Genomic DNA, 12,291 nt, shown 5'->3' with positions numbered 1-12,291 from the left:
TGTAGGGTTGTGAAATTGTTTCCCCCTATCTTTAACCTTTAATTTAGTAATCAGAAGTTACCTCTTTGGGGATCCATGATGCAACTTTTGCTTCTCTTACTAGTACTGCTGCTGCTGTTCTTGCTGCTTATATTGATACATGAGAACATATAACTCAAAGTCTCAAAATGATACATTTAAAAAATGGTGCAATGGACTAATAAAAACACAATGTGAAATTCATTCTCTCTTTATTTAGTATATGCACGTTCACACACCCCACACACACACAAATGTTTAGTGACCAACAATAATTTGTTTAAACTATCAGAAAAATATGTGACAGATATACAAGATCTTCCTAAATGTATACTCTCTTGTAATTGGGACTCTGTTTATAATTCAAATATTGCAGTATAGTTTCCTTTTTCCAAAGATACAGAATAAATCTGTTTACACTACATCATTCCCCACTTTCCTGCCATCTTCTATGTTCTCAACTTGTCCTCCTGTCATTTTGCCTTTATGGCAACCCCATATGGAAGAAATTCAATGGGATTCATTCAATGAGAATCAGTCACTGTCTACCTTTCTTTCCCATGACATTTTAGCCTCTTCTGCTTCTCACGTTCCTGCTCCCTGGCTCACCATGTAGGCCCAAAAGACTCCACTTCCACTGGAGTTCAACCAGAATGTGACTCCTTTACTACAAAATAAATACATATGCATTATCTATATTTACTCTTTGCGGTGCATTTTTAATACTATTTAAGTGAAATTTAAGGTTCTTAAATTATTCTATTTTGCTGCATAATTCCCACTTTGCTGTATATTTTACTACAGCTACGTAGGATACCCTGGGATCTGTGTGAATAATTTAACATCTAAAATGTCACATAGTATATGAAGGCTTGGATATAAGGCATAAGTATTTCCAATATGGTTGCTTTGATGGGACAATTATTGAAAGAAGTGTTTTAACAAATGCTATCTACATTTACCAGATGGTCAATTAAAGGTTATCTCGGTTCCTTGCCAGAATACTATATGATGTTCAATATCAATCTTTATGGGAAAACAAGGTGTCTTGTGATTAAAGTGACTATGACGAAGAAGAAAGCAATTTTCCTATAGAAATAGCCCTTGTACTTTATTTGATTAAGGTGATTCTTATCCTGGTGCTTATCTTTGAATGAGAGATAAGCCAGCTACCAATCCGCAGACTGTATCTGCAGACTCTAAACAGGGAAACATGCAGGGTGGTGACTCATAGTATTTTTAAAATTGAAGTTAGGCTGTCAAATTGTTGCCTTTGGATAATAAAAATACTTCTTCTTCTTTAAATAAAAGTCAAGTGAAGAAGTAGGGGGGGAAAAAGAACATCTTGAGTTTTCTTTAAACTAAACCGAGACAGAAGTGAAGTCAGAAGATTTTAGCAATACATTTAAAGCAACACAAGTCTTTTGATCCCTCTGTTTGAAATTAAATTCAAATTTTGATAGCCTAGTAGGAAATGTCCTATAGATCCTAAAATTGCTTCTTCATAGTGACAATTTGTTATTGGAAAAAAAAACTGTTTATGTAGGACCTATACTATATTATGCAAATTAAGAAATGAACTTCATTCCAGGAGCTCTGCTGACATCACCAATGATTTTGGTGTTCACTAAAACTCAGGGTGGAAAATCAGTTCTTAATGGAAGAGGAACTATATGGCCCCAACTGTCCTTTTCTTCTCTCTGGAAGACAGGGATGAAACCTAGCTGATTTTAGGATTACCATTTCCGTCTGAGTCCTTATGGTTCCCATCACAATAGTATCTAATCACCTCACACACTTTACTAACTTGCTTCTCAACAATCCTTAGGGAGAATTATTTCAATTTTATAGATGGGGAACTGGTGCTTACAGAGGTGAAGTGACTTGCTTCAGGCCACGTAAGTCCCTGGGAATGCCAGGACAAGTACCACTAGTCCAGGCAAAACATGCACTTTGCAATCTTTGGGGTGTACAATTATTATTTTATTTTCCCCATTATCACTGATTCATGCAAATAATAAAATTTTCACCCAAAACCCATTTTCATATGAGCACAAATGGGTTCTACTAATGTTACTTCTGTTTTTTGCGAGCAAGTGACAGTGTGCAAAGTTGCATGCATGCAAATAGAGGTCAACCTAAAAATTTGTTGAAAACTGGACCTTACAGGGATATTAGGAAGTCTGCTTAAACGAGCAGAAGCTCAAGTTGCTATTCAGAATGCTTCCATATTAATTTCTACAACCATTACAAGACATCCTCAAAGCCTGTCCTATTTTTTGGCTTCAGAAACTTAGAAAAGAAAAAAGATAAAATGAGAAAGGTATTTCATTAAAGCAACATAAATGCTACTAATGTCTAAGCTAATACCTATTCTATACCCAACCTTCCAATTTTCTAAACTCAATCTTCAGACAAAGCTAGTTGCTATCTCAGTATCACTCTAATATTTCTGTATAAAATTTTATTTGTTCTTCTGACTTTGTAAACCAGAATATTTCAATGCCATATTTATTCTGAGCACACACAGTACTGTGAAGGGACATGATCCTACAAACTCCTTACTCAGTTGAGAAGTTCCAGAGGAATCACCACAACTACTTGCATGAATAAGAACTTCAGTATGAGTAAGGATTTGGAGAATTGGGCCCCAAGATACATGTGCAGACCATTATCTTGGATAATTATTTCAAATCATTAAAGTATGAGTTTGGCAGTTGATGCAAACAAAAACCAAGTGTTGAGTCAACAGTGTAATGCTGTTGCAAAAAAGCAAACATTATTCTGGGATGTATTAGCAGGGGTGCTGTAAGCAAGACATGAGAAGTAATTCTTCCACTCTACTCCGCACTGATTAGGCCTCAGCTGTATTGTGTCCAGTTCTGGGCACCACATTTCAGGAAAGATGTGGACAAATTGGAGGAAGTACAAAGAAGAGCAACAAAAATGATTAATGGTCTAGAAAACATGGCCTGTGAGGAAAGATTGAAAAAATTGGGTTTGTTTAGTCTGGAGAAGAGAAGACTGAGAGGGGACTTGATAATAGTTTTCAAGTACATAAAAGGTTGTTACAAGGAGGAGGGAGAAAAAATGTTGTTCTTAATCTCTGAGAATTGGACAAGAAGCAATGGGCTTAAATTGCAGCAAGGGCAGTTTAGGTTGGACATTAGGAAAAAATTCCTAACTGTCAGAGTGGTTAAGCAGCACTAGAATAAATTGCCTAGGGAGGTTGTGGAATCTCCATCATTGGTGATTTTTAAGAGCAGGTTGGACAAACGCCTCTCAGGAATTGTCTAGATTGGGGTCGGCAACCTCTGGCATGCGGCTCACCAGGGTAAGCACCCTGGTTAGCTGGGCCAGTTTGTTTACCTGCCGCGTCGGCAGGTTCAGCCGACCACGGCTCCCACTGGCCGCAGTTTGCCGTCCCAGGCCAATGGGGGTGGCGGGAAGCCACAGCCAGCACATCCCTCGCCCGCGCTGCTTCCCACCACCCCCATTGGCCTGGGACGGCGAACCGTGGCCAGTGGGAGCCATGATCAGCTGAACCTGCTGACGCGACAGGTAAACAAACTGGCCCAGCCCACCAGGTGCTTACCCTGCCGAGCCACGTACCAGAGGTTGCTGACCCTGGTCTAGATAATACTTAGTCCTGCCCTGAGTGCAGGGGTCTGTGACCTCTCAAGATCCCTTCCAGATCTATGATTGATCCTATGATGAATTGCCTTCTGAAAGATAAAATGGGCATGGTATTATCTTTTATTGGACCAACTGGTGTTGGTGAGAGACAACCTATTGAGCTACACAGAGCTCTTCTTCAGGTTCTCATTCATATCTTTTTTTTATTATTTTCAGCACAGATACAAAAATAATTCAAGATGCACATTGTCTGGAAACAATAACTGCATTTAATCTGCATTTTAAAATAATAAAAAAAATTATAATTCATTAGAAAGGAACTGAATGTTTACTTGACCAAGTTTAACACTTAAATTGCATCAGAAATACACATTGAAAATTGCAGAATTTATTGAAGTGAAGTATGCATTGTGTTCATATTAGGAAAGACAATTGTTGACTCTCTTCATGTTTCACTGTCTTTGACCCTTGACTCTTTTGCCCCTCTGTCCCATCACAAGACCCACCCTGCCAACTCCCATCCCAGCTCATCCCCAACATTTGCTTCCTCTGTTCCTGTTCTCATGCTGCAGAGCATGTCTGGCAGAAATCCCATGATCAGGATGACTTCCTCCACTACAAATTAATTCTCTTCTCCTTCAGTTCTGCCATCTTCCTAGTTAAACTTCTCCAACTCAATTGAGCCTCACACCTGCAATCCAACTAGTGGTGCTGGAACTAGGAATGCTGGGGGGGGCGCCTGGCTTGAAGTAGTATTTGGTGTTTGTTATTACATGGTTTCCATGGTCAGTTTCCATGGACAGCACCCCCACTATAAAAATTGTTCCAGCATCCCTGATCCAACTGTCAAAAGTGATGAAAAGGCATACTCCTCAAACCCTCTCCTCCTGCCTTCACTAGTCTCTCTGTACAGAATCTTGCTAACCTTGCTAATTTCTTCCAAGAGAAAATTGACAAAATACTGTTACCTTTCACTTCCCCTCAGCTCACCTTCCTTACCCCTTTCTCTCTTTCTTCTTTCCCTGTCACAAAAAAGTTTCTCATCTGTTCTCCTCCGCAAATCCTTCCACTTGCCCCAATGACCCTATTCCATCTCCTCTCCTGATCTCCTTCACACTCACTCTCATTCTCTCCCTTCTTCTTAACCCCCTACTCTCCTCTAGCTCTTTCCCCTCACAATACAAGCATGCTTTAGTCTCCTCCATCTCAAAAAACAAAAATACACCCTTGACTCCACTTTCTCTCCAAGGGCCACCCTTTCTTTCTTCTCCCTTTTATCTTTAAGCTCATTAAAGGCACTGTTCATAATCTGTGTTTGGAGTTCCTCTTCTCCAGTTCCATCCTACACCCTCGCCAATCCAGCCTCCTCCCCTTAAATTCTATGGAAATACTTGTCAAAGTCTCCAATGACCTCTTCTTAGCTCAGTCTCAGAACCAATACTCCTTCCTCTTCAACTTTAACCTGTGAGTGCCTTCAGGAACATCAACCATGCTCTTCTCCTTGAACACTTGTCCTCTCTTGGCTTCTGTAACTCTGATCTCCCCTGGTTCTATCATGTCCTTCAGAGGATCCTCCTGCTCCTCCCTTTAACTTTCTGTGGGGTCTTCACAGGGATCTGTCCCTGTTCCCTTCTTGTGTCTTTCTACACCTTATTTATGAGTAATCTCCTCCCTTATCACAAAATCAGCTTCCATCTCTATGCTACCATCTCTATGCTAATGATTCTCAGACCTATCTCCACACCTGTCTCCTTCTGCTCAAACTAAAATCTCAGCCTGTGTCTCTGACATCTTATTGTGGATGTCTAACTATCAGCTCAAGATCAGCATGAATAAAATAGAGCTCTATCTCCTTCCTGCTACCTCCTTGCTCGATTACTGTGGAAAACAGCACCATCCTGCTTCTCATTCAGACCATATAACTGAGTGTCATATTCACCTCAGACTTCTGTCTAGGTCCTCACATGCAGCGCTAAGCCTAAATCTTACAAATTCTTTCTCCATGACATCTCTAATATATGGCCTTTCCTACCCACCCTTACAGCTAAAAATCCTATTCTCCCTGCCCCTCACACTCTCTCTCCTCATAATGATCACAAAGCTACCTCATTATCTTCCTTCAAAATTCCCCTTTTCCAAGCTGACTACAGAAAAACATGACAACAGTTGGGCCATTGGTGTATCAAGACCACTGCCTAACATGCTGACTAATATTATCTGATGGAATAGTACAAGGAAACAATCAATCACCTGGTCTTAGGTCAGCTCTTCGGGGCAGGGGCTGTTTTATTTTTTGTACTGGGTGTGTACAGCTTCTAGCATAATGGGATCCTGGGCCATGAATAGGATGCTAAGAGATTACAGGCATAAGTGCTTATTCAAAGATATAAAAATCTTTGGAAGTTTTACTTCCTAATTTATGCCACACCTTCCAGACTTTTTTTCTCTACAAAATAAATAGACCATACTCCTGTCTCTTAACACTGTCCTTCCATTTTCCTTCTCCATGACTTTCCTTCCAACACATCTCTGATACCCTATCTCCCTTTCCCAAGCTTTAAACAGATCATGCCCCAGGCACAGTCCCTGTTCCACCAACTCATTTACCTTCTCTCTGTAATAGCTTGAAGACAAAGATTAATTTCAGTTGAGTCTCCTTTTGTGTAGATTTCTGGGAAATTCTTTTCCCCAAAAGGCGTACCCAATGGAAATCTTTTAACTATGTAGCACTCACATTTTTAGTTAATCTAAATTACAGACTATATTTCATATAACAACAATATAATTTACAGTATATCACTTATAAGTTACAACAAACACACCAATGATTAACAATCACTGAACATGTTATTTTTCTCCTTTGTGGAGAACAATAGAAAATCCAATGAAGAATTACAATTCCATCACTCCATATCTGATTTTTAAAATAAGTCAGAGGCTTTCAGGTTGTGAGAATAAATAAGAGCAGAATTAGGCCCTATATTTGTAATACCATTTAAAATTCAAGGTGTGTGCTGCTTGACAATGACATATTGGTCATCTGTCTTCAGAAGTGGTGGTCAGAAAGAGCTGTGTACAAGGCCAAAGAAAGCTCTATATTTCCTGCCTACTCTTCTCTAGGGCCCTGAATCAGCAACACACTTAAACACATGCTCAAATCCCATTGAGGTCAATGAGACTTCGGCACATGTTTAAAGCTGAGTACATATTAAGTGTTTTGTTGAATCAGGTCATAAATTTTCCAGTCCAGAGTGTGTAAACCGATTGGTGGTGGAATGCTTTGTGCTCCAATGTCAGTCTACTTGGAGTGTCAATGCTTAACTGATTACATGTCAGCATGCCAAACTTTATATACTGGAAGGGAGTAATGCCCAGGGATCTAGCTATTACCATTGCCCAGCAGCATCAACAGGAAGATTAGGCTGAAGGCAGAATTTATGTTTGTGAAAAATGCATTCCAACATGAGAAACTTATACTGACTTATACTGACAAGCTCTTTTGAATTTGTATTCTGCACTTGTGGAACGTACAAAGGAATCCATAACTGATGTGTGTTTCATGTTGAAAGTGACACTTTGACCTTGTGGGCATCTGTAAGATCAAAATATATACAGTTTCTGCATGTGTCTTGCTCATGCACCTTCACCATTCATAAGAATGGCTGGGTCAGACCAAAGGTCCATCCAGCCCAGTATCCTGTCTACCAACAGTGGTCAATGCCAGGTGCCCCAGAGGGAGTGAACCTAACAGGTAATGATCAAGTGATCTCTCTCCTGCCATCCATCTCCACCCTCTGACAAACAGAGGCTAGGGACACTATTTCTTACCCATCCTGGCTAATAGCCATTAATGAACTTAACCTCCATGAATTTATCTAGTTCTCTTTTAAACCCTGTTATGGTCCTAGCCTTCACAACCTCCTCAGGCAAGGAGTTCCACAGGTTGACTGTGAGCTGTGTGAAGAACTTCTTTTTATTTGTTTTAAATCTGCTGCCCATTAATTTCATTTGGTGGCCCCTAGTTCTTATATTATGGGAACAAGTAAATAACTTTTCCTTATTCACTTTCTCCACACCACTCATAATTTTATATACTTCTATCATATCCCCCCTTAGTCTCCTCTTTTCCAAGCTGAAAAGTCCTAGCCTCTTTAATCTTGCCTCATATGGGACCAGTTCCAAACCCCTAATCATTTTAGTTCTCTGAACTTTCTCTGAACCTTTTCTAATGACAGTATATCTTTTCTGAGATGGGGAGACCACATCTGTACGCAGTGTTCAAGATGTGGGTGTATCATGATTTATATAAGCCTAATAAGATATTCTCCATCTTATTCTCTATCCCTTTTTTAATGATTCCTAACATCCTGTTTGCTTTTTTGACTGCTGCTGCACACTGTGTGGACGTCTTCAGAGAACTATCCATGATGACTTCAAGAGCTCTTTCCTGATTAGCTGTAGCTAAATTAGCCCCCAACATATTGTTTGTATAGTTCGGGTTATTTTTTGCAATGTGCATTACTTTACATTTAGCCACATTAAATTTCATTTGCCAATTTGTTGCCCAATCACTTAGTTTTGTGAGATCTTTTTGAAGTTCTTCACAGTCTGCTTTGGTCTTAACTATCTTGAGCAGTTTAGTATTTTCTGCAAACTTTGCCACCTCACTGTTTACCCCTTTCTCCAGATCATTTATGAATAAGTTGAATAGGATTGGTCCTAAGACTGACCCTTGGGGAACACAGGGATGCCCAGAGGATTCAGGGGGCCTGGGGCAAAGTAATTTCAGGGTCCCCTTCCATAAAAAAAAGTTGCAATACTATAGAATACTATATTCTCATGGGGGCCTCTGCAGGGCCTGGGGCAAATTGCCCCATTTGCCCCCCCCCCCACCCGGGCAGCACTGGGGGAACAACACTAGTTACCCCTCTCCATTCTGAAAATTTACCATTTATTCCTACCCTTTGTTCCATGTCTTTTAACCAGTTCTCAACCCATGAAAGGATCTTCCCTCTTATCCCATAACAACTTCATTTACGTAAGAGCCTTTGGTGAGGGACCTTGTCAAAGGCTTTCTGGAAATCTAAGTACACTATGTCCACTGGATCCCCCTTGTCCACATGTTTGTTGACCCCTTGAGAGAACTTTAATAGATTAGTAAGACATGATTTCCCTTTACAGAAACCATGTTGACTTTTGCCCAAAAATTTAGGTTCTTCTATGTGTCTGACAATTTTATTCTTTACTATTGTTTCAACTAATTTGCCCGGTACTGACGTTAGACTTTTTAAAAGATGCCTTTTTATCTCTCACTGCTTCTTTTACATGGTTGTTAAGCCACTCAGAACTAAACATAGAATTTCCTCTCCCCTTGTCAGGGGTGGCTCTATGTATTTTCCCGCCCCAAGCATGGCAGTCAGGCGGCTTTCGGCAGCATCCCAGCGGGAGGTCCCACGGTTCCGCGCCTTCGGCGTACCCACTGCCGAATTCCCGCCGAAACTGCAGGACCGGCAGGCCACCCCCCGTGGCTTGCCACCCCAGGCACGTGCTTGGAGTGCTGGTGCCTGGAGCCCCCCCTGCCCCTTGTGGGTTCCTGTACCTGCTGCTCCAAGAAGCAGTCATTTAAAGTATCAAGAAATTTTGTCTCTGCATTTTGTCCTGAGGTGACATGTACCCAATCAATATGGGAATAATTGAAATCCCCCACTATTATTGAATTCTTTATTTTAATAGCCTCTCTAATCTACCTTAGCATTTCATAGTCACTATCACTGTCCTGGTCAGGTGGTCGATAATAGATCCCTACTGTTATATTCTTATTAGAGCATGGAATTACTATCCATAGAGATTCTATGGAACATGTAGTTAAGATTTTTACTTCATTTGATTCTACCATTTTCTTTCACATATAGTACCACTCCCCTCCACCACCACCACGTCACACAATCTGTTCTGTCCTTCCGATATATTTTGTACCCCGGAATGATTGTGTCCCATTGATTATCCTCATTCCATCAGGTTTCTGTGATCCCTATTATATCAATATCCTCCTTTAACATGAGGCACTCTAGTTCACCCATCTTATTATTTAGACTTCTAGCATTTGTGTACAAGCACTTTAAAAACTTGTCACTGTTTATTTGTCTTCCCTTTTCTGATATCAGATTCTTTTCTATGTGAATGTTTCTTGTCTGATCTGGCCCATACTTTATCCTCTTCCATCCTCTCCTCCTGACTAAAACCTAAAGAATCTCTATCAATAGAGTCTCCTCTTAGGGTACGTCCATACTACCCGCCCGGATCGGCGGGTAGCAATCGACTTCTCGGAGTTCGATATATCGCGTCTCATCTAGAGTTCGATATATCGCGCTCCCGTCGACTCCGGAACTCCACCACCATGAACGGCAGTGGCGGAGTCGACGGGGGAGCCGCGGACGTCGATCCTGCGCCGTGAGGATGGGTAAGTAGTTCGAACTAAGGTAGTTCGACTTCAGCTACGCTATTCGGGTAGCTGAAGTTGCGTACCTTAGTTCAACCCCCCCCCCCCAGTATAGACCAGGCCTATGAGAAGTCTCTGTCCAATCCACGTACTCCTCTGCAGCAATTGGCTTTCCCCCATCTCTTAGTTTAAAAACTGATCTATAACCTTTTTAATGTTAAGTGCCAGCAGTCTGGATCCAGTTTGCTTTAGGTGGAGTCATCCTTCCTGTATAGGGTCCCTCATCCCAAAAGTTTCCCCAGTTCCTAATAAATCTAAACCCCTCTTCCCTACATCATCATCTCATCCACACACTGAGACTCTGAAGGTTTGCCTGCCTACCTGGCCCTGTGCATGGAACTGGTTTTCAGTCTCTTTCCTAGCAGCCTAAATTTGGCCTCCGGGACATCTCTCCTACCCTTCCCTATGTCATTGGTACCTACATGTACCACAACCACCGGCTCCTCCCCAGCACTATACATAAGTCTATCCAGATGCCTCAAGAGATCTGCAATCTTAGCACCAGGCAGGCAAGTCATCATACGGTTCTCTCAGTCATCACAAACCCAGCTATCTATGTTTCTAATGATCAAATCTCCCATTACTAACACCTGCGTTTTCCTAATGACTGGAGGTCCCGCCCCTGGACTCTTCCATTCAGACTATGGATGAGTTTCATCAGAATCTTTGACTCATCCTGCAAGAGATATTGCCTTAAATAACTCTGAAATACCTTATAGCACTTTAAATGAAGGCTTTCAGAAAAACCTCAGCAGGGATTTAAAATTGACATATAATTCACTTCCCCCAATTGAATTAGAGTGATAACAGTATCAGGACCCTTTGGGCTGCATAAAATAGTAATTAGTTTTAAGATAAAGGCTTTAATTACGTAGAAATTAATGATAGTTGAAGTTTAGAAAATCCAGCATGGCTAACCAAAATGGTGGCTATAGGAAGAGGGTAGTGGAAGATTCCATCTCTGAGATGTAGTAGGAAATTCCATTTCCTGTAGGTAATGACTCAGCAAAAAAGCCCTAACTTTGATTGACAGTTGGCAGTCACATAGAGGTGTATGTGACTGGGAGGAGCTACCAGGCACATGTAGGTACACATGACCAGGTGGGACTAAGCACTCCTAAAATTGGCATATGCTAATATCTGGAACCTGATTTTCTGAGCCAGGCTAATAAATTATGTTAATGAGCTGACCTTGAGTGAGCACACAGTATATAAGGCCAACAGCCAATAGGCTAAACTTCTAGTGAGTTTGGGACCTGGAGGAGAGCAGAAGCTGCAGGACACCTGCGAGGAAGAAGCTATATGAATACTAGCCACCTGCAAGAAGAAGAAGGTTCAAAAAAGAACTAGATCAATTCATGGAGGATAGGTCCATCAATGGCAACTAGCCAGGATGGGCAAGGATGGTGTCCCCAACCTCTGTTTGCCAGAAGCTGGGAATGGGAGACAGGGAAGTCTAAACTGAGACCAACTCTCTCTTCAGGCTACCCCATCAATCCAAATCCAAATATTTCTTCATATTATCTGACTTGGAAAGTCTTAATTCACTATTTTCATTCATCTTCCGCTCCTCCCTGTAAGTTTTGTGAACTATTTGCCCAGTTCTGCCGAAAATCTTCTGAAAATGTACTTAGGTGAATTATTATAATGACATCACCTGTAACTACCAGTATATTAAGGACACACCTCACATTAACAACTGCTTTGACTGCATAGAAATTTTTGTCTTCCCATATTCAACTAGCAGCATTAACATTGACATATTCTGTGTTAGGGACTTGCATGTCGGTCAGGGCAGGAAGAAAAGAAAGAAATTGAACAACCTGCTCAAATCCCACAGAATCAAAATTCAGAAAACCCTTCCCCCTATTCCTACTGGGCCATTCACATGCTGCATGAACAGATTGTAATCATAACAAGAACAATTGCTATTGTCATGTTGCAGATCATGCATGACACTACTACATTTCTTATTATAAACTCTCTGTTGGTCCCTATTTAGCTGGGAAATCATTTCCTGTAAATCTCCTTCAGCTCTGCAGAACTGATCTGTAAAAGCACAGACATCTCACAATGACAGTTCTGCTAAGCTATCGGCAGAGTATTCCCTAGAAGTCTGACCATAAACTCAGCTGATT

The sequence above is a fragment of the Mauremys mutica genome, chromosome 5 (assembly GCF_020497125.1).
Source record: "Mauremys mutica isolate MM-2020 ecotype Southern chromosome 5, ASM2049712v1, whole genome shotgun sequence".
Classification (NCBI taxonomy): Eukaryota; Metazoa; Chordata; order Testudines; family Geoemydidae; genus Mauremys; species Mauremys mutica.
The sequence above is the reverse complement of the archived record's forward strand: the minus strand, read 5'-3'. Positions refer to the sequence as shown.